Source organism: Dama dama, chromosome 23 (genome assembly GCF_033118175.1).
Source record: "Dama dama isolate Ldn47 chromosome 23, ASM3311817v1, whole genome shotgun sequence".
NCBI lineage: Eukaryota > Metazoa > Chordata > Mammalia > Artiodactyla > Cervidae > Dama > Dama dama.
In genome coordinates this window covers 26623572-26647102 of record NC_083703.1, presented here as the reverse complement: position 1 = coordinate 26647102, position 23531 = coordinate 26623572, and the positions used below count along the sequence as shown (strand labels likewise).

General features: G+C 38.9%; 1 long non-coding RNA gene across 3 annotated transcripts; it reads right to left on the bottom strand.

Annotated features, from left to right (window-relative positions):
• Positions 1 to 1188: 1188 nt before the first annotated feature.
• LOC133044339 (uncharacterized) lies at positions 1189 to 5950 on the bottom strand. Of its 3 annotated transcripts, none has more exons than XR_009689915.1 (4): positions 5596 to 5950; positions 3692 to 3806; positions 2328 to 2475; positions 1189 to 1740 (listed from the first exon to the last, which is right to left on the bottom strand). It is a non-coding gene; the product is annotated as an uncharacterized LOC133044339 (long non-coding RNA). The 3 variants fall into 3 exon arrangements; XR_009689918.1 differs by having other exon boundaries at positions 1189 to 1730; XR_009689917.1 differs by having other exon boundaries at positions 5601 to 5950.
• Positions 5951 to 23531: the final 17581 nt, after the last annotated feature.

Below are 23531 nucleotides of genomic sequence, written 5' to 3'. Positions count from 1 at the left end.
ATAGAATGCAGTATATTTATACTCAGCCATACCGACCAATCTCTAAAACAGGATGTGGAGTGAAAGAAGACAGTCACAAAAATGTAAGAACCGTGTCTTTGTATACAGGAAGTTAAAGAACAGGCAAAACGGATCCATGGTGGTAAGAGTCAGAACAGTAATTGCCCCTGGGTGTTGAGGCTTAACTGGAAGAGATGAGAGAACTTTCTAGACTGGTGGAAATGTTCGTTGTCTTGATAGGGGTGGTGGTTTCATGGGCTTATACGTTTGTCAAAATTTATCAAAATGTGTGCTTCAGTTTTCTACCCTTTATATACATCTTGCTTTAAAAATTAGACAAATATTAACCTTGTCGGGTAATTAGCAGATAGATGATGAGTGATTGCTTATAAAGCTTGTGTTTCTGAGTATTTAATTTTTTTAAGGAGGCTTTAACTTTTTACTCTGTCAAGTCATCAAATATATGACATCTATTCAGACTTAAAATGCATCTGTTTTTACAAATTGTATAAAAATTTCAAGCCTTTACTTCATCAAAGAGTTAAAAGGTTTAAGAAGTAAAAAAAAAAACAAACAGAAAACCGCTGAACCATGTCTGTAAAACATGTTACTGAAATGGAGATGAGATAGAACGGACTTCAAGAAATGAAACTCCACTATAACAAAAATAGAGAACGATGAAGAAAGGGAAGAACAATTAAAAATTACAAGAATAATTAAATGCCATAGGACAAATGCAGTAGAAGTCGTGAGTGTGAATAACCCACAAGCCAGGATCCATGTAGAGGAACCTAAGTCAGTAAACATGCATTAGAGCTGGGAGCCCTGCCGTGACCTTGGTCCTGCTCTCATACCACACATACCTCTCATTCCACGGGACACAAATATGCCTTTCATATTAGAAAGAAGACTCTTTCCTATATGCTCGGCCTTTCCAAGGGCCATCAATAAGCCCAGGGACAGATGTTTGGACCGAAGCTTACTTGAGTTTTCTAAAACCTTTATTTCTTCCCAGACAACTCAGTCTTATTCTCTGAAAGTTTATTCACTGAACTCATTAAGTGCTTTATTTGAGAATGAGATTTTAACATGTGTTTTCAAGAAAATACATAGTTTGAGAAATTATGTTCATATAATTAATAGTTATAAAGATCTAGAATGGGGGTGGCATGCTGGTGACAGCCACTTTTTTTTTTTTTTAAACAGAATCTTGGGGTTATGAGACCAAGGACATGTAAGTTTATTTTTTATTATTTTTGGCCGAGCAGCATGTGGGATTTTGGTTCACCGAGCCGAGATCGAACCCGTGCCCCCTGCATTGGAAGCACGGAGTCCTAACCACTGGACCTGCCAGGAAAATCCTGGCAGCCACTTTCTTGTGATTTGTTCACTCCGTTGTCTCTGTTCAGCTGTAAACAACAAGAGGGCAGGAACTGTTTTACTCCTCTCTGTATCTTCCTCAGAGCCTTGAACATGACTGGAGGTTAAGCATTGCTTTCTCAATTAAAATTGAGCAAATTGGCTTTCACGTTTCCTCTCCATTTCCAGGCACTTGGAGTCCTCAGGCACAAGTTCTTCTAGTCTGCATCTTCATTGCTCTCTTTAGAGTGTTTTGATGTTTGAAGCCCTTTATTCATTCGTGCATCTCGTTTATTTCTTCCCTCTTTCCCAAGGACCTCAGCAGCTAAATAGAGAAACTGTTTCCGTCCATGGGATGAGTCCTGTTTTCTCTATGATTTCCTCCAAAAGAAAGAGCAATAAATAAAGCAAGGCAAACATGAGCTGTGTCAACAGAGCAAAACACCTGTGGGACAACAACTCGAAGCTGTCAAAGACTTATGCAACTTTTTAATGGTTTGTCCTCAATCCAGCAGTAAGATTTTCCTGACAGTAACTCTCTCCCTGCCAAAGAGATCATGACCCTTGAATCTGGTAGAGAAATTGAGTATAATACTGTACTGTTGTTTCTGGGAACGCTGGACAAAATATGTGATTGCAGTCTTGGTCCAGAAAGATGTTGTACATAGATTAGCATGTGAGACAGAAAATGATTCTAGTGATAGCAGCCAAAACATCTAAAATATATACAAGATGTACAGTCTGCAGAGCAGTTTTACACAGATTATAGCCCCTCCTCCCCCAACACATACACACACACACCCTAAACCAAGGGGGTGGATTTACTTTTGTTCATTGTACAGATAAGAAATGGACTCTGAGCAATGGAAGTATTAGTCACAAAATCATATTCCTCCTTCATATTTCTGACTCTTATAGGTATACATTGACCATCTGATTCCATTTATGAAGTGTGTAGTCTTACTGACCTGTAGTAAAACCATTCCTCAGCTTTGATACACTATCATATAATTCGTCAGGGTTGGGACTTCCCTGGTGGTCCAGTGGTTAAGGCTTGGCCTTCTAAAGCAGAGGGTCAGGTTCAGTCTTCGGTTGGGGAGCTATGATCCCTTCTGCCTTGAAAACATGAAATAAATGTTTTGCAAAACATGAAATAGAAGCAATATTATAACAAACTCAATGAAGACTTTAAAAATGGTTCACATAAAAAAAGTCTCAAAAAAATAAAAATAAAATTCATTAAGGTGACTTCTGATTTAAAAAAATATAAAATTTCTCCCAATTGCCCATTAAAATAACTATGAAACTACAGAATTAAAAAGAAAAGTTATCCTAAAGGAAAATTAATACAGTTATACAACTTATTAGAATCTGGGGTGAATCTTGACCAACAGAAAAGTAGATTTGACAAACATCAATGGAAAATATAGTAAACACTTGTCTTGTGCCAGGCATGGTGCAAGGTACTGGGAATGTATTTTTCAGTAAATACAATTGCAGTCACGCTTACAGAGTTCACAGTCTAGCTCCACTGACTCTAATCTCTCAGGCATAGATTCATAGTGTATCTAAACTGCCCCAAAAGAGGTAGGAATATGCTTTTTACCATCCCAGTGATTCTTGCATCAGACACCCTGTATCTGTAGCAATTGGAATATTGGGTAGATGGTACTTGGTCTAGCGTTCCTAATCTATCTCAAAGCCAGAGCACTGATTTGTTCTTCTTGCTCCTCATGACACTCTCCATTCCTTCCCACCCCCTGTCTTTCTATATTTTTGCATTAGCTGAGAAGTAGGTATATAAAGAGGGCTTCCCAGGTAGTGCAATGGTAAAAGACTGCACCTGCCAATTCAGGAGATGCAAAAGACCCAGGCTCAATCTCTGGGTTGGGAAGATCCCCTGGAAGAGAAAATGGCAACCCGCTCCAGTATTCTTGCCTGGAAACTTCCATGGACAGAGGAGCCTGGCAGGCTATAGTTCATGGGGTCACAAAGAGTCGGACATGACTGAGCACATAGCACACAGGTATATAAAGTCCTTAGCGTGGCCCTTGAGTCCTAATAAGTTCCCATTAATATCAGACATTGTCATTATCATTTTTATTTTTATGACTCAGAGGTGATTATCATTCTGGAGAGTGATGGCACAGAACGTAGGGCTCAGGAAAACTGGTGGTAGTAAATTGCAGGTGTAGATTCCACGTGTCACGTTCCAAGGGCAGAGGGGCAAGATCAGAGAATGCCAGGAGGAGTGCTGTATTAGGGTTCTCCAGAGAAACAGTACCAATGCAATGTATATAGAAAGAGGTTTTTTCATAAGGAATTGACTCACCCAATTTTGAAGACTGAAAAGTCCCAGGAGCTGCAGTGGGCAAGCTGAAGACTCAGGAGAACTGATTATGTTGTTCAAGTCTAAAGCTGGCAGGTTTGAAGAGCCAGTGTTTCACCTTGAGTTGAGAGGCAGAGAAAAAAGCAAGGCCCCAGCTGGAAGGCAGTCAGGCAAAAGGAGTTCCTTCTCCTTCAGCTTTTTTGCTCTGTTCATGCCTTCAACTGGTTGGATGAGGCCCACCCACATTGGGGCAGGTAATCCGCTTTATTCAGTCTGCTGTTGTTCAGTCGCTAAGTCAGGTCCAATCTTTGCAACCCCATAGACTGCAGCATGCTGGGCTTCCCTGTCCTTCACCATCTCCTGGAACTTGCTCCAACTCATGTCCATTGACCCAGTGATGCCATCCAAGCATCTTGTCCTCTGTCATCCCCTCTGTTACTCAGTCTACTCATTTACATATTAATCCTATCCAGAAACACGCTCACAGACACACCCAGAATTATGTTTGATCAAATATCTGGGCACCCCTTCCAGTCAAGTTGACACAAAAATTAACCATTACAGGTGCCTAGTGAGGATATTAATTTTTCAGTGATTCCATAATTTTGAAGTGCAAGGGTGAGATGTCACAAGTAGAATCACAACAATTGAAAAGACCCTAAAAACTGGAAAGTGGACAAGTAGAATTTTAACCTGCTCTCAAACGGTAGATTTGAGAAGGGAACTCCATCTTCCCACAAATATACAGAGTGGGACCAGGACAGTCCACGCTTCTGTCTGTTGACAAAAAGTGTGAGTGGATCTTATTGAAGAATGAGAAGCGGAAGAAAAATAAGGGTCTATAAAATATGGTATAAAGCTAGAGGAAGAGAATAATCTCCACAAAGTTTTGAAGAATTTCAGGAATCTCTTTGCCTTCCTCCACAAAGTGCAGGAAAATGCTATCTCAGTGAATGAAAGCAGAATGACAAAGAGGGAAGAAAAAGTCTGAAAGATGACAGGATGAGATAAAAAGGCAAAATAAGGTTTAAAAAGCAAAGAGAGTAAGAATTAAAAAAAAAAAATCAAAACCCAAAACCAGCACAGGTAAGATAAAATTCCTTTTCATTTATGAGGAAAACACACTGAATTTTCTGAATATGCAAGGGCTAAGGAAACACCTAGTGTTTCTTCCCTTAGTAGTTGCTACTATCCAGAATTGCTCTGGTTGTTCTAGTCATCATGTGACATAAGAAAATTAAATCAATATAAATATCAGAAAGAAGAGGAAAGAGAAGCTCTTAGAGCTATGGAGAAAGTTCAGTAAGTTGGTTGGTTATAAAATAAATATGCATATTTTTTATTTTTCTGTATACCAATAAATGGTTTGAAAATATATAATCATAAATCACTATAAAGTATAAAATACCTAAGAATAAGCATAAATAAGAGCTTCCCAGGTAGCGCAGTGGAAAATAATCTGCCTGTCAATACAGGAGATTCAGGTTCCATCCTTGGGTTGGGAAGATCCCCTGGAGTAGGAAATGGCAACCCACTCCAGTATGCTTGCCTGGAGAATCCCATGGATAGAGGAGCCTGGTGGGCTACAGTCCATGGGGTCGCAAAGAGTCAGATATGACTGAGCACACATGCACACAAGCATAGAGAGAAATAGGAATGACATGAAGAAAAGGTAAAACTTCACTGAGGGTAATACAGGAAGACAAATAACTGAAGAGAATGCCGATGTTCACGAATAGGAAAATGCAGTATTCTATTCTTATATACTAAAAGTAAATTCTTTCTGAATTAATTTATCCATTTAGTACTATTTGATTAAAATCGTAACAGGATTTCTTGAGATGACTCATCAAACAAGAATAGCCACGAAACAAATTAGAAAAATACTACTAAAGAAAGAGGCTTACCTTACCAGATTATCACTAATGGTGGATACACGGTAAACAATGGATTTTCAGCTCTGATCTTGTTCTGCCATCCTGGCTCAGCTTTCCCCCTGCTGGTGCACCCCAAATCTAGCAGGAACTTGGAAGTCAATACGTCCAAAGCCCCCCTCCCCAAATAGCTCTCAAATTATCAATTGAATCCGAGTCGTGTGGATTCAGACTGTCTAGTACTTCTGTTTCCACTATGACTATCCTGATCAGGCTCTTGTCTCCCGATACCTAGGCTTACTGCCACAGTCCTTGCTCAGATTTCTGACTCTATTCTCTTCTCTGTATGTGGGCTCCATCCAGTATTTCTTCTGGCAACCATGGTGCTACTTGATTAGCTCCTGTGATATCACTCAGTTCCATGCCTCAACACTTTTAGTGAACTTTCCCCCACCCCGCCCCCGCCATTTATCTACTATATAGACTCTCTGCTCTTTAGATTAATTTCATTAAAGGTTCTAGACTTTTCAGTCCTTACCTGTCTTCTCAGCTTTCTTTCTCATGAACCTTCTTCCTGCCAACTATGGTCCAGTCAACATGAACTGCTCACTGGGCCCTGAGGATGCATCCTACTTTGCTATTTTTGTGATTGCACTAATTCTCAAATGCCCTTTCTTCCAATTCTGCCTGTCCCAGTTCTACTCCTTTTAATCTCATTTCACTTCTAATTGATTCCCTAGACCTTGGGGTTTTCCTGTATGTCCTTTGGTACCTCATATTCTACCCCAAAGCATGATTATTTCTAGAAAAGTTTTAATCTATTCTACCAGAATAGAAATTCCCTACAGGACATTGCTTATTCATCTGTGTGTGTTAATAGCCTCCATCACAATGCCTTTGAAAAGAGTAAATGATCAATCGGGATGGGGAATACGTGTAAATCTATGGCTGATTCATATCAATGTATGACAAAAAAAAATAATAATAATAATAAATAAAAGTAAAAACAAAACAAAACAAAAAAAAAGAGTAAATGATCATTTTATATGTTGAAGTCATTAATTCATGGACATGCCTACAATTGACCCAAATAATTGAAAGCTTAACAAGCATTTTCCCTGGTGACTCAGATGATAAAGAATCTGTCTGCAATGTGGGAGACCCGAATTTGATCCCTGGGTTGGGGCAATCCTCTGGAGAAGGGAACAGCAACCCACTCTAGTATTCTTGCCTGGAGAATTCCGTGGACCGAGGAGCCTAGAGAGCTACAGTCCATGGGTTCTCAAAGAGTCGGACACGACTGAGTGACTTACACACACAAGGATTTAGTTAAAGGAAACTGAGTGACATATACTGAGCTATTCATTCAAGAAACTCTAAAAATAGAACATGAAACACTGATAGCTTTTGATCATTGTGTGGTTTTCCAGAAATGTTTTTATTTTTTACAATATCAGTCCTTCTTTATATTTTTAACCTTCTCTAATTTTTTCATTTCTTGACTTTTCAGAATGAACAGAAAGAAATCTAATTTTTCTTATTCAGCCATTTCATTCCATTGGTATAGACAGGGAGATAAATTAAACAGATATTTATGAAGGTGATTCAACTAAGATTTTACTATCCCTTAGTCTTCATGTCAGGCAATCTTGATACACCTAGGAAAGGTCATTTTAAAAAGGAAAATAGTTTGTCATCAAAATAGTTTTCTGTAATATTAAAAACCAAGATGAGTGTGAAGCAAATATTAAAATTTTGTGAAATCATATTGTCAATTTTATAAAAGGCATTTTGTTGTTTTTCAGCCTCTCAGTCATGTCTGACTCTTTGTGACCCCATGGATTGCAGCACGCGGGTTTCCCTGTCCTTCACCATTTCCTGGAGCTTGCTCAAACTCATGTCCATTGAGTCAATGATGCCATCCAACCATCTTGTCCTCTGTCATCCCCTTCTCCTCCTGCCTTCAATCTTTCCCAGCATCAGGGTCTTTTCTAATGAGTTGGCTCATAAAAGACATATGAATTTTATTAATAGAAATAATTGACCATATTACTTAAAGTGCTTTGCCTTAATTAAATCCTCAAAATAAGATGAACATTATTCCCACTTTGCAGATTGGAAAACTGAGGAAAGAGTGGTTGACCAAGTTTGCAAAGCCAGGATTCAATTTAGCTAGGATGTGGACCTTGGCCATGTGAGAGCAGAACTTGATGCCTTAACTGCTATTCTATTTTGACTCACCATAAAAGATAATGGAGTACTTTCCTTCTTGTTGCGGCTAAATACAACTGAAAACCTGGACAGTATATATAAAACAAACATAAGAAGACTACATGACAAGATGTTCTGTGTCAGTAGACATTAGGGAAATGCAAATTAAAACCACAATGAGCTTTTACTACACACTTATCAGAATGGCTACAATAAAAAATAATGATAACACCAAATGCTGGCAAGGATGTGGAGAAACTTGATTACTCACACATTGCTGGAGGGAATGCCAAGTGGTAGAGTCACTCTGGAAAACACTTTGGCAGTTTCTTAAAGAAAAAACAAAATCCTGTAATTAGCATTTGACTCAGCGATTGCACCCATGGGTATTTATCCCAGAGAAATGAAGACTTACGTTCATGCAAAAACCTGTACACACATATTTTTACTGCTGCTTGATTCGTGTAACAGCCCCAAACTGGAAAGAACCCAGATGTCCTTCCTCACATGCACAGTAAGACAGACAGAGATGGCCACATCATAGAGAACTACTCAGTAATCACGAGGAACAAGCTACTGATACACATGACAGCATGGATGAATCACCAGAGAATTATGTTGAGTGAAAAAAGGTGATCCCAATAGCTTACAGACTGTGTGATTCCATTTATGCAACATTCTTGAGATGACAAAATTCTAGAAATGGAGGACACTATAATTGCCAAGAGTTAAGAAGAGGTGTGGAGTGGGAGAGATACGTGGATTGCAAAACAAGACAGCCAATTCTTGGTTGCAGAACAGTTGATGTTATGGTGATTACCTCAAGATACCACACCCCACCAAGTGACGGTAAAAACATATTATGGAGACCGTTTTCCCTCACCCACCCACCTACATTAATGCTTCCTGTTCCCACCTTGATCGTGTACCTGTCAAGTCTTTCATACATTTTAAAGCGGTTTCAGTTTTAAAGCTTCAATGTTTACTTCAAATTCCTATTAATTGGATTTATATACTGTTCTCCAGGAGACTAAGAAGTAAAGCTTTATGTTTTTATTAGTCTTTGAAGTATTAGGGTTTATTTTGTTTCTTAAAATAATAGACTCAAATCTTAGCTTTAAAAAATCTTTTCTATGGAAATAAGGAAGAAGGAAAAAAAATCCCTTTGGAAAGGATGAATACTCTTCTGTACCACTCAGAAAATCAAAGCTATTTTGATAAGTTTTAACTGCCGCCTCACCCTACTTGTTTGACTTTATTTGAAACCAGAATAACTTCCTGTTGCATTGCCAGATGGCTAGTGATTTCATGGCGACATCGCCCACACGTGCTTTCATGAAGTCTAAACAGAACAGTTCACATTTCTGGGCTAAATCAGAACTTCTGAAATGCCTTCTGCTCTACAATAAAAGAGCAGAGAGATGGGAAGCTTTACACACTTTTTGAAGAGCCAGGCTTCTGCACACTTCTGTGATGTAACCATTCTCTTTTCCTCTACTTGCAACCAGAGCAGTGGGTACCAGTCTTGGCTGTAGGATGCAATCACCTAAGCAGCTTTCAAAAACTCTGATGCCTGTGCCCCATCCCCAGAGGGCTGTAGTGATAGGTTTCCAGTGTGACCTGAGTCTCAGGAGTTTTTTTAATTTAATTTTTATTTTATATTGGAGTACAGTTGATTTACAGTATCATATTAGTTTCAGCTGTATAGTAAAGTGGTTCAGTTATACATATACATATATACATTCTCTTTCAGATTCTTTTCCCACATAGATTACTACAGAATATTGAGTAGAATTCCCTATGCTATATAGGACATCCTTGTTGATTATCTATTTCATATATATAGTAGTGTGTATATGTTAATATCAAGCTCCTAATTTATTCCCTCCCCCCACATTTTTCCTTCAGTAACCAGAAGTTTGTTTTTGAGGTCTGTGAGTCTTTCTCTTTTATCAATAAGTTCATTTGTATCACCTTTTCTGATTCCACATGTAAGTGATATCATATGATATTTGTCTTTTTTTGTGTGTGTTATCTGTGTTTTTTACTTAGGAGGATAATCTCTAAGTCCATCCATCTTGCTGCAAATAGCATTATTTCATTCTTTTTAATGGCTGAGTAATATTCCATTGTATGTATGTACCACATCTTCTTTATCCATCCCTCTGTTGATGGACATTTAGATTGCTTCCATGTCTTGGCTATTGTTACTACTGCTGCTATGTACATAGGGGTGCATGTATCTTTTTGAATTATGGTTTTCTCAGGGTATATGCCCAGGAGTGGGATTGCTGGATCATATGATAGTTCTGTTTTTAGTTTTTAAAGGAACCTCCATACTTTATCCATAGTGGCTGTACGAATTCACATTCCCACCAACAGTGTAGGAGGGTTCAGGAGTTTTTAGAACGCCTGGAAATTAGCCTGGATTGAGAAGCACAAATCATTATGCATTTGATCAAATCCACGTGCTATTTAATTTGCTGTTTTTATCAACTCAGTTCCTAGCCTGATGAAGCTACAATTTTCAAAATTATAATTGGAATTCTAAATCAGATTTTACATCAAGGTTCTAAGTTCCCTCTTTAGTAATTAGCTCAATTTTTAAAATTAGTAAATTAGGGCTTCCCTGGTGGCTTAGTCGTAAACAATCTGCCTGTCAATGCAGGAAACATGGGTTCAATCCCTGGTGCAGGAAGATCCTGTATGTCGCAAAGCTACTAAGCCTGTGAGCCACAACTATTGAGCCTGTGCTCTAGAGCCCAGGAGCTGCAACTACTGAGGCTCGTGAGCCCTAGACCCCATGCTCTGTAACAAGAGAAGCCACCACAATGAGAAGCCCACTCAGTACAACTAGAGAGTAGCCCCCACTCTCTGCAACTGGAGAAAAGCCCGCCCAGCAATAAAGCCTAGTGCAGCCAAAAATAACTAAATAAAAATAAAAGAAATTATTTTAAAAAATTAATTAAATTAGTAAATTAGTGACCTTGATCTTGGTAATCATTCTACATCTATTTATATAAAATCATCAGGTTGTATGTACCCTTTAAATACAGCTCTATTAATCAACTATTCCTCAATAAAATAAAATGCTCCTAAATTTTACTAGTAAAAAACTTTAGTAAATTAGATTTTGCAGTTTGGGTGTCCATGAACAAAATGGAGGTCCCTGACATGTAGCAGGTTGTAATTTGGCTGTAGCACAAATTTGAATGAGACACTTCACAGGCTGGAGAGCTGGGGCATGTACTTTTCTATTCAATTTTGCAATTTTCCTGTTGTTATGGCTAGGCTAACTGTATGGCATCTTCATGAGCACCTTTGGAAATGGCCAAAGAAAATGTTGGTGAAAGTGAAAAGATCAGTTCACTTTTGGAGTGAAGATATCCATCAAAAACATTCCACTGTGAACCATTTCCATGTTTCTATATTCATGTATTTACTCACCTTCCTGCTCCACCCCTCAACATATGCACTCATATTCTCCACCATTTTCAAGAGCCACTTTTGAAAACTATTTATTTGACTGTTCTGGGTCTTAGTAGTGGCATATGGGACCTAATTCCCTAATCAGAGATTTAACCCCAGGCCTTCTGCATTGGGAACACAGTCTTAGCCACTGAACTACCAAGGAAGTCCCCTCAAGACCCTAATTATTTCTATAGTGTATTTTAGCAAAAGAAGTAGCAAGTATCTCTTCTTTCCCAACTCTACCTCCTTATCACCATCCTGTTTTTCCTATGACTTCACTCTCATCCTTTCTTTGCCCCGTAGTGTACATCCTCCCAACTGAAAATGGAAAAACTATCTTATGCTGTTTCTGTTAATACCTTGTGAATGGACTGAAGCCTTTATTTTATTTATTTATTTTTTCATTTATTTTTATTAGTTGGAGGCTAATTACCCCACAATATTGTAGTCAATGTAGGACTGAAGCCTTTTTCATGGCGTGGTATATGGTCAGTTGTCATCACTGTTTCCTGGGAGCCCTGATGGCAGGTAGTCTTTTATTTTCAGAGAAGGAGTTTGATAGAGACTTATTTTAAGCTTGTTAATTATGTTTTTCAGACCCTCAGTGTTTTTATTCTCCCATCAGTTTGCCCTGACAGAGACTGAAGAAAGGCATGTTAAATTTGTCATTTAAAAAATGGAAGTAATGGTTTCTCATAAATAATTTTAGGGGGAAATGGTGATCAAATGGTGATCAAGGCGCTGCTTCTTCTCATTCCCCGCTCTCAATTCCACACCCCAAAGACAAATGCTGTTAAGTTTCTGATTTTCGTTGTGCTGTGGAGATAGATTGTATTGTATATTATGTCTAAATATATTGTATATGTTATAGAATGTGTTTCTGATATGTCTTCAGAGCTTATTTTGTGTGTTTAGTCACTCATTTGTATCGTGTCCAACTCTTTGCAACCCCATAGACTACAGCCTGCCAGGCTCCTCTGTCCGTGGGGATTCTCCAGGCAAGGACTGGAGTGGGTTGCCATGCCCTCTTCCAGGGGATCTGTCCAACCCAGGGGTCGAACCCAGGTCTCCTGCATTGCAGGTGGATTCTTTATCAACTGAGGCACCAGGGAAGCCTAAGAATACTGGAGTGGGTAACCTATCCCTTCTCCAGGAGATCTTCCTGACCCGGGAATCAAACCGGGCTCTCCTGCATCACAAGCAGATTCTTTATCAGCTGAGCTACAGGGAAACCCAGAGCTTATTTTAAAGAACTAAAGTAGTGCAGCTAAACCCTTGCCCCACCCCTCTTTTCTGTCCTTCCTTCTTCCCTTCTGAAGTTGATGTGTATTATTCTATGATTTTTACACTTTTCATTCGGATGTGTTTATCATAAACAATATATGTTGCACATATGGATACATAGGCATATAATATTTACTCAAACCACTCATTCCTTCACAACTTACCTCTTCACTCAACATAATTCTCTTGATATAAATTGATATTTGTTGATATATTCATTTTACCTGCTAAATAGACTTGCTTTGCTTACATAAAACTGATTTTACCTTTCACCTACTGAAGAACATATTATATCTGATTTCCTAGAAAGGGTTACTTTATACTTTCTCCTTGGATACAAAAGGGGCAGTTTCTCTGGGGGAGACACATAGAAGTAAATTTTTTTTCTAGAATAGACTATGTAGCTATGCCATTTTCCTAGCTATTATATTTTTAAATATGCTTGGCAAAATGGTTTTCATTTACTCAACACATATTTTATTGGGTGTCCAGTATAAGCCAGGTCTGTTCAAGGCACAAGGATTTAGCAATAAACAAGAGACACATTTCCCGTTCTTCTGAGGTTTACGTTCTAAGCTGGGAAGAGAGGCAATAAATAAAAATATAAAACACCAGGTGGCAATTAGTGCTTTGAAAAATTAAAGTCTAAGGGGTGGGGAGAGAGCAGTTGGCTTGGGGTGGGGTGGGTGGATACTATACTATTTTAAGTGGGGGCAGGGGATCAGGGAAGACCTGTCTAGTGAAGTGGGAACAGCAGGTGCAAACAGCAGGTGAGCTGCAGGAGTGTGTGTGTGTGTGTGTGTGTGTGTGTGTGTGTGGAACAGCAAGGGTATGGGTGTGGCTGCACTAGATCCAATAGCTAGGAGGTGGATCAAACAGAACCAAGGTAAACTATTGTAAGAATTTGGAGGACTTCTCTGGTGGTCCAGTGGCTAAGACTCTGTGCTCCCAATGCAGGCGGCCTGGGTTCCATCCCGGGTCAGGGAACTAGATCTCACTTTCCACAGTGAAGATCCAGCACAACCAAATAAATAAAACAATTTTTTTTTTTTTTTAAAGTTAGGGCTCTTTATCCAAGTGAAATGGGAAGCCAGTAGATGGTTTTAAGGAAAGAAGTGATGTGATCTGACTTAGGTCCTAAAAGGGATGACCCTGGCTGCCATGTTGAGAGCAGACTTTAGTTGTGGGCAGAAGCTCCAACACTGGTTAAAGACTGTCATCTTCATTCAGGTGACAGATGATTGACTTGGATTTGCATGAGAACTATGGAGGTGAGTAGAAGCTGGATACAATTTGATATTAGAGCTGAGAGTTTACTGATGGTGAGATGTGGGGTGTGAGAGAAAGTCAGTCAAGGCTGTCTCAAAGCTTTTGGTCTCAAGCAACAGGATTATGTTAATATGGGAAAAAGAGATGAGGGCATCTTACACTTGAGACCTCTTTTGAATCTCAAGGTGGAGATAATAGTCATAACAGCTTTTGCAGACAATCCAAGGGGTGGGGCCAGAGCAACCAGAGTTGCCATTTGCTGGCTTGATGAATTTATATTTCCCACCTGCAGTGTGTAAGAGCTTCTGTTTTCATCAACATGTCAACACTTGATGTTAGCAGACTTATTTTTGCCAGTCTGATGGATTTGAAATGGTCTCATTATCATTCTAATCTGCATTATCTTGATTCCAGTGATACTGAGCATCTTTTATGGTTAGTGGCCACATGTGTTTCCTCTTTTGTGAACTGCCTATTTATCTTTTTGTATTTTATTTATTGGTTTATAGGGGCTTTTTATAAACTGTCAATATAAATCTTTGGTGGGTTATATCTCAACAACATACATCTTTTCATGGCTTGTCTTTTCACAGTATTTATATTATTTAGTCACCCAACACTTCTACATTAAATACGTAAGAATACTATTTCCATAACTCCCTGTAACCATTGAGGAAATTACTACCATTAACACTTTTTTCACCTTTCTTTGTCCTTTCACCTCTCAATTTTTTGTACCCTCATTCCTATTCTAGTATATTATACTGACAGCATTATTACTTTTCATTTTAGTACTTTTCTTTCAAGATTTACAATGTGTACATGCTATATAATCACGAGAATAATCAGTTGTTTCATTCCTTTTATATTTACTCCAAGTCTTCTCTTAGTGAATGACACAATTATATCAGAGAATTGTTTTGAGGAAAGGTGATGTATTTCCCAAGTCTTTATATAGTTGAGTGTCTTTCTGCAGCTTTTTGTTTTTTGGCTGTGGTGCTAGCCACATGGCATATGAGACCTTTCCCAACAAGGGATCAAACCCATTCCCCCTGCCTTGGGAATGGGGAGTCTTCACTTCCGGTGGAGTGGGTCCACCTCACTGGACAACCAGGGAAGTCATCTGCTGCTTTTAAATGTGGATCACTACTTGATTGTCATCTTTGTCACATTCCTTTTTTCTTCAAAACTCTGTTCCTATCAGTTCATACTGAGAAGAGTTCTGAGGTCAGTAATGTTTTTTCTTTGGATCAGAGGTCAGCAAACTTTTTCTGGAAAGACCCAGATAGAAAATATTTTAGGCTTTGCAGGCAATACGGTCTCTTGCAATTAAAGTGCTGAAGCACCCACAGACAAGTAAACAAATAACCATGGTTGTATTCCCATAAAACTTTCTTTTCTTTTTTCCAACTTTTAGGATTCTTTTCTTTTTTAAAATAATCTGAGTTTAACAACTTCCCCCTCCCCACGAGTAAATATTCTCTTTTAATAATTCCTGAAGCATGGTAAGTCTTTCTAATCTTTGACATTACAAAAAAAGTTCACATATAGTTTAGACAAAAGCTAAGGTCCTATACCAAAAAGATCTTAGAAATATGATGGTCCTTATATGTAGAAGTGGCGAGATGGAAGGCTGTGTCTGTTTCTGGTATTAATAGCAATCCAGAAGTAGTCAATTCAGGCCACATCGCTGGCACCTTCCGCAGGTGACTTCCATCTGTGGGTCAAAGGAGCTGCTGACATTCTCAGTACCTACTGTAAGATTCCCAGATAAGACATAAGTCACTCTGTTTAATTTGAATTGTAGATAAACAACAAATAATTCTTTAGTACAAGTATGTCTCACGCAATAATTGAGATATACTGAAAATGTGTTCTTTTACCTGAAATTCAAATTGAACTGGGCATTCTTTATCTTTATTTGCTAAATCTGGAATCCCTTTTTTTCAGCCGTCATGAAGAGGACAAGGGGTTAGAAAGGCACAGTTTCAGTCTTTTAAGGGAAATCTCCAGAGTGGCAGACCCTCATTCCTGCCCACCATTCATTGGCTTGAGTTTAGTCTTAGGGCCACATCTAGTTAGAAGGAAGGCTGAGAAACCAGGTCTAGCTTACTGACCACGTGGCCAGCCAAAATGCTATTTTTATGAAAGGAGAGAACAGATATAGGAGGGTATACTACATCTTTTAATAATTTTCTTAGTTCCATTACTTCTAAACTCTTTGTTAGATGCACTGGTTTTTCCAAATTGGATTTTGGTTACTTGTCCTCCATATTTTTCACCTCCTATCTAATCATTTTAACCTTTTTGTCTTTTTCTTAAATATTTGAAGAATTTTTTAAAAGCCTGTCATCCTTCCCATTTTCTGCCAGATGTTTCTTCTCTTTTTTTGTCCCTACTGTACCCATGTGAGATCTTAGTTCTCCCAACCAGGGATTCAACCTATGCCCCCTGCTTCCCCTGGAAGTATGGAGTCCTAACCACTAGAACATCAGGGAATTCCCCATATGTTTCTTCTTATTCCTTATAATTCAGTTATTATACACACACATATATATATAGAGAGAGAAAGAGACAGTGGCTGAATTATTTTTGAGTTGATTCATCCAATAAAGAGCCATAGTAGGAGGTTGGAAGAAGGCAAGAGGGTGGGTTCATATAAAGTGGCATAAGATTGGGCTCTCTCTTAGTTGCAATATCTATTTTTTTTCTTTCTGTGTTGCAATTTTAGAAAATTAAAATGTAATTGAAAAATCTTTGGGGAGAAAAGTGATGCAAGCATGCAGCTATCCTACTGAAGCCCAAATATGAATTGCCCTATATCATCGTGCAAACCTTTCCTATCTGAAAGTAGAATCCTTGGTTAGTTGACCTTGGGATTAGAAGAGAATGCAGGCAGTGATAGGAATAGAGGAGTGGGATCTACAGTGCAAGGGAGTTTTGAAAGATAGTGAGTTTCACTGAGCCAAGGATTGGTGGGGTCTTTAGATGTCCCTCCTCTTTCTGCCCTGAGAAAGTGAACGGGAAGGCTAGGATATTGTTTTCATTCTGAAGAAAAAGATTTGATTGCTCTGGATCAGGCCTACAATATCAAAATCAATTGCTAACACAGTTTCTTAGTTGGAATGGTTGGTATTTAGTTTTTTTTTTTCCCCAAGATGATGAAGACATATTTCACTTCTCCAATTTGACTCTGGATTGCTACCCAGATTTCACAGTATTTTCACAGGATGTTCCAGCTCATATTTAGTTGGGTGGGTGGAAACCTTTAAAAAACTGGTCTCGTATTTTTAAGGAAAACTGGAGTGCTTATAAATGGAAGTCACGATTCTCAGGGTAAAAGAAAAACGTGGACATTTTAATTCTTTTTCCTCAAAATATAGACATAAACTCTTCATAATGCTGATGAATATAAATACCATACCACTCAATTTTAATTATGGAGGTGCTGAAATAAATATTTGAATTCAGAAGAGAATGTCTGCTACATGATTATGGTTAACTATGGGCTTTATTATTACTGCCAAAGTGCAAGTCCTTGTGAGTTCTTGGCATGGTAATGTGGTCAAAAATCAGTCACCAGAGGTAGAGTCAGGTAAAGAGATAAAATGTGGTACTTCTGGAAATTGAGGCCCACGTCAAGTGTTCTTCTTGTGGGCACCTCTCGTAATTTATATTTTCCCTTTTAGGCACATGCACACAGACACATATATATCTTCCAGCAACTCAGAGTGTTGTTGGATGGCCAGGAATTTCTTGAGGTATAAATATTTATCAATAATAGTCACACAATCATCATTCCTTTCTTGAATAATTTTGTAGTGAAATGTGCAAAATCTGTGGTAGGTATTATGGAGGTCTGAAGAAGAACCAAATGCCCTAGGAATTGGCCCTAGAGAAGTTTATAGTCTAGGTAGAAAAGGAGATAATAATCAGGTTCCTTGGAGAAGGAAATGGCAACCCACTTTGGTATTCTTGCCTGGAAAATCCCATGGACAGAGGAGCCTGGCCAGCTATAGTCCATGGGGTTGCAAAGAGTTGGATATGACTTAGTGACTAAACCACCAACAAATAATAATATAAGATTGTTTATGATCAAGTAACTTATTAATAGCAACAAATAAACATATAAACCACAAAGAAACATTCAAGCAGAGTACTGGTCCAAAGAAACGAAAGACCAGGTTAAGTCGAAGGCAGAGAAATTATTCAAGTGTGTCTATTGTGTGTGGCTATACACTTGCTACACACTATATACTTTGAATAAAACAGCATCAATACCTTATAGATTAGAAATTAATAATTGAAGATAGTGATCTTGCAGACAGAAATAATAAATCACATATTTAGCAGATGCAGAGCATTAAATTAGTAAATATTTACACTATTTAAAAGAGGTGATGAAGGAAAGAGAAACTTAGAAATTATTATTTTTAATTTTTAAATTTTTAAAAATTTTAATTGGAGGCTAATTACTTTACAATATTGTGGTGGTCTTTGTCATACATTCACATGAATTAGCCATGGTGTACATGTGTTCCCCATCCTGACCCTCTCTCCCACCTCCTTCCCTATCCCAGCCCCAGGGTACATCCCAGTGTACCAACCCTGTCTCATGCATCGAACCTGGACTGGCAATCTATTTCACTATTTTATATTATTATTATTCATTATTTCTATTTTATTATTGACTGTGGCATGGCTTTTGAGATCTTAGTTCCCCCCACCAGGGATTGAACCTGGGCCCCTGGCAGTGAAAGTATTGATTCTGATACACTGGACCATCAGGGAATTCCCTAGAAATTACTTATTGTGGAAAATCATTGCCTCTTCTTGATTACAATAGTTAAATGCCTTGCCAGAAAGGTGAGTTTTCAATTCAACAAGCAAGTCTTTTTTCAAAGAAATATTAGTAGGTAATGTGTCTTTTTCTATTGTATGAGTAATAAATAAAATATACAGTGTAGTCTTAAAACCAAAAAAAGGCTTAATCCTCTGGGGGCCATTGGTCTTAACTGCCTCAGACTCATAGTTCTGCAAATGCTTCATCCCAATTACACATTTCATCTGTGGAATTTGCTGGCAAACACTTGTGCTTCTTAGAATTGCCAACTTCCATACTGAGAGTAGAAGTCATCCATAGATTATCACCAAATGCCATTAGACCAGGGGCTAGGACAATTTATTAATAGTTCTATTTTTGGCTTTGAAAGATAATGATTTACCAAAACAATATTATTGTGTCATTAACAAACTCAAAGCTGAACATTTTGAGGTTATAGTTCCCATCTTTAAGAATGTCTTGCCTACATTGCAAGAATTACAGTGTACAAGGTTGTCTTAGAGTTGCTATTAATATAAGTGTAGGTGGCACCAGTGGTAAAAAAGGAAAAAAAAAGAAAATCCGTCTGCCAATACAGACAGAATAGACACGGGTTCGATCCCTGAGTTGGGAAGATCTCCTGGAGTAGGAAATGGCAACCCACTCCATCATTCTTCCCTAGAAAATTCCACGGACAGAGGAGCCTGACAGGCTACAGTCCATGCGGTCGCAAAGAGTTGGACACGAGAGAAGCAGGGGCAGGGGTGAGGAATTTCTGGGACTGTTTCAAGGGAGACTCTCAGAAGTTTTTTTTTTTTTTTTTTTTTATTAGTTGGAGGCTAATTACTTCACAACGTTTCACTGGGTTTTGTCATACATTGATATGAATCAGCCATAGAGTTACACGTATTCCCCATCCCAATCCCCCCTCCCACCTCCCTCTCCACCTGATTCCTCTGGGTCTTCCCAGTGCACCAGGCCCGAGCACTTGTCTCATGCCTCCCACCTGGGCTGGTGACCTGTTTCACCATAGATAATATACATGCTGTTCTTTCGAAACATCCCACCCTCACCTTCTCCCACAGAGTTCAAAAGTCTGTTCTGTACTTCTGTGTCTCTTTTTCTGTTTTGCATATAGGGTTATCGTTACCATCTTTCTAAATTCCATATATATGTGTTAGTATGCCGTAACGTTCTTTATCTTTCTGGCTTACTTCACTCTGTATAATGGGCTCCAGTTTCATCCATCTCATTAGAACTGATTCAAATGAATTCTTTTTAATGGCTGAGTAATATTCCATGGTGTATATGTACCACAGCTTCCTTATCCATTCATCTGCTGATGGGCATCTAGGTTGCTTCTATGTCCTGGCTATTATAAACAGTGCTGCGATGAACATTGGGGTGCACGTGTCTCTTTCAGATCTGGTTTCCTCAGTGTGTATGCCCAGAAGTGGGATTGCTGGGTCATATGGCAGTTCTATTTCCAGTTTTTTAAGAAATCTCCACACTGTTTTCCATAGTGGCTGTACTAGTTTGCATTCCCACCAACAGTGTAAGAGGGTTCCCTTTTCTCCACACCCTCTCCAGCATTTATTGCTTGTAGACTTTTGGATAGCAGTCATCCTGACTGGCGTATAATGGTACCTCATTGTGGTTTTGATTTGCATTTCTCTGATAATGAGTGATGTTGAGCATCTTTTCATGTGTTTGTTAGCCATCTGTATGTCTTCTTTGGAGAAATGTCTGTTTAGTTCTTTGGCCCATTTTTTGATTGGGTCATTTATTTTTCTGGAATTGAGCTTCAGGAGTTGCTTGTATATTTTTGAGATTAATCCTTTGTCTGTTGCTTCATTTGCTATTATTTTCTCCCAATCTGAGGGCTGTCTTTTCACCTTACTTATAGTTTCCTTTGTTGTGCAAAAGCTTTTAAGTTTCATTAGGTCCCATTTGTTTAGTTTTGCTTTTATTTCCAATATTCTGGGAGGTGGGCCATAGAGGATCTTGCTGTGATTTATGTCGGAGAGTGTTTTGCCTATGTTCTCCTCTAGGAGTTTTATAGTTTCTGGTCTTACATTTAGATCTTTAATCCATTTTGAGTTTATTTTTGTGTATGGTGTTAGAAAGTGTTCTAGTTTCATTCTTTTACAAGTGGTTGACCAGTTTTCCCAGCACCACTTGTTAAAGAGGTTGTCTTTTTTCCATTGTATATCCTTGCCTCCTTTGTCAAAGGAAATTTACACACTTATTAGTTATGCTCGAAAGAAGAAAATATCAGCCTTTCAAAGTAAACAAAGCTAGAATTACTGTGAGTTCTTACTTAGCCATGATATTTGGGATAAAGAATACCAAGGTACCAAGTGCGAAACTCACAGTTAATTCCAAGTTTCCTCAGTTCCAAAGATCCCCAAACCTATTGTTTCACCAAATCTCTCACTGGAACAGTTTACAAGTAGCCACAGGATTTAGGTTTGGCTGGTTTTCCTTTCTCCTGCCCTCCCTCTGGTGGAGGTGTTAATGAGTGAAACACCCAAGACGGGCAGCTGAAAACAACAGCCAAGCCTTTTTTGCATCCTCCACCAATTATACTGTCAGCCTTTGGAAAGGAGAAGACTGCTGTTTCCCAGATGCCTAGAGGGCGTCCACATGGTCTACTCAGAATGCATCTAAATGGGAGCTCAGGCAGTTATTAAAGTATTGTTACTGTTCATGCCTTAGAAAGGAATAGACCTAATTTTTTTTAAGCTGGGTTAATATGTTCCCAATAAATGCCAATGAAATAAAAGTATAGAGTTCCTATTGGGACAGGACAAACCCCTCCTTCATAGTAATATTTTATATTACCATGTAATGTAAATACATATTTATATGTATTTATAATAGTAATATTTATTACTATAATAGTAATAAAATAGTAATATTTTAATTGGAATAATGTTTTTACCTTTTATGTAAAACTCCTTTATGTCTATTGTCTCATTTGATGCTCTCAACAGCCCAACAAGAGTGGGAAGGTCCTGTCATACTGGAGATCCCAGGAGAGGACTAGGACTCAGGTTTCCCAAATCTTAGCTCTGTGCTTTTTTTCTTCTGCATCTAGATAGCCTAATGCACATAAGATACATATGGTAGGGACTTTCCTAGTGGTCCAGTGGTTAGAACTTCGAGCTCCCAATGCAGGGGTTATGAGTTCAATCCCTTTCCAGGGAACTCGATTCCACATGCTGCAACAAAGATGGAAGAACTTGCATGCCACAAGTAAGACCTAGTGAAGCCAAATAAATTAATTAATTTAAAAAAGATACATATGGTAGCAAGAACAACAGAATCCTACTGATTCCAGATGTAGGGTTAAGTCAGTTACACACAAAATACAATGATCAGTACAGGATAAGCTAAGTAAATGCTGGCTACTGTTGTTATTATTAAAACTTGTGTTAGAAGTAAGGATAGTGTTTTAGAGAAAAACGTGGACTCTGAACCCTATGCCCTGGGCTTGAATTCCTGCTCGGCAGTGTACCTGTCTCAATAAGTTTTGTGTAAAGCTCTGGGAGGACACAACTGAGCGACTGAACTGAACTGAAAGCTCTGAGAGGAATACTCAGATGGCAGTGCTACATAAAGAGTAGTCACTGTTACTTGCTAGCTCTAGTACTTTACAGAAGTAAAACTGTGCCCTAGGTCACATGGTAAATGATGAAGCTAGACTGTAATCCCCATCCTTCCACTTATCTCCCATAGAAATGACTTTCTAGATTACATTGTGGGCATGCATGCTCAGTCATGTCCAGCTCTTTGCCACCCATGTACTGTAGCCCACCTGGCTTCTCTGTCCGTGGAATTCTCCATGCAAGAATATTGGGATGGGTTGCCATTTCCTCCTCCAGGGGGTCTTCTAGACCCAGGGATTGAACCTGTGTCTCCTGAATTGGCAGGAGGATTCTTTACCACTGAGCCACCTAGGAGACCCCCTAGATTATGTTCTTTTCCCAAAATTCCCAAAATGTGTTTTACCTTCTTTTCACATCTCCTTCCATGGCCAACATTTAGTCTCCTTTACCAGACTGATGCTGGGAGGGATTGGGGGCAGGAGGAGAAGGGGAGGACAGAGGATGAGATGGCTAGATGGCATCACCGACTTGATGGACATGAGTCTGAGTAAACTCTGGGAGTTGGTGATGGACAGGGAGGCCTGGCATGCTCTGATTCATGGGGTCGCAAAGAGTCGGATACGACTGAGCGACTGAACTTAACTGACTGACTGACCAAACTGAAAGCCTTTATTTCCAAAATCGACGTTTATAAAAATTTCCATGACAAAAACCTTAACTCTAGATGTCCTCAGCTGTGAGAGACTCAGGTTATGCCATGCATGCCCATTTGCATTTGTAAAGAAGCTGTTTTGTGCTTAAAATTGTTTTTTCTTTCTGGACATAGTCTGTAAGCCCACTAGAGGTACACTACTTGAACCCTGTCTTTCTATTCACTTCTAGTTCATTTACTCTACAGTATCCAGAAGTGGATACTGCTATAGCCCAGTGGGCTGTTCAGTAAATTACCCACTGACCGGCAGGCATTTCTTGTTTTATTCTTTTTCTTTTTTTCTTTGTTATTGGCTGACTAGTTTTGTCAGGGGCTGTCCAGACCATGCAAATTTCACAGCCATATAAAAATGAGTCCTTCCTCTAATTAAGGCGAAGGACTTAGCTGTATATTCGAATGTTTGGCACCTTCCACTCTTAGGAAGGTCTAAAAAACCACAGCACAGGTTTTCAGGCTCCTGAGAGTGGTTTTGGATTTTTTTCTCAACAACAAAAAAACAGGACCGGAGGCTCGGGACTGCGAGCTGGGTGTGGACGGCGGGGTGGGTGGAGCGGGGAACTGTCTCTAAATCTTATAGGGAGAGTGTGGT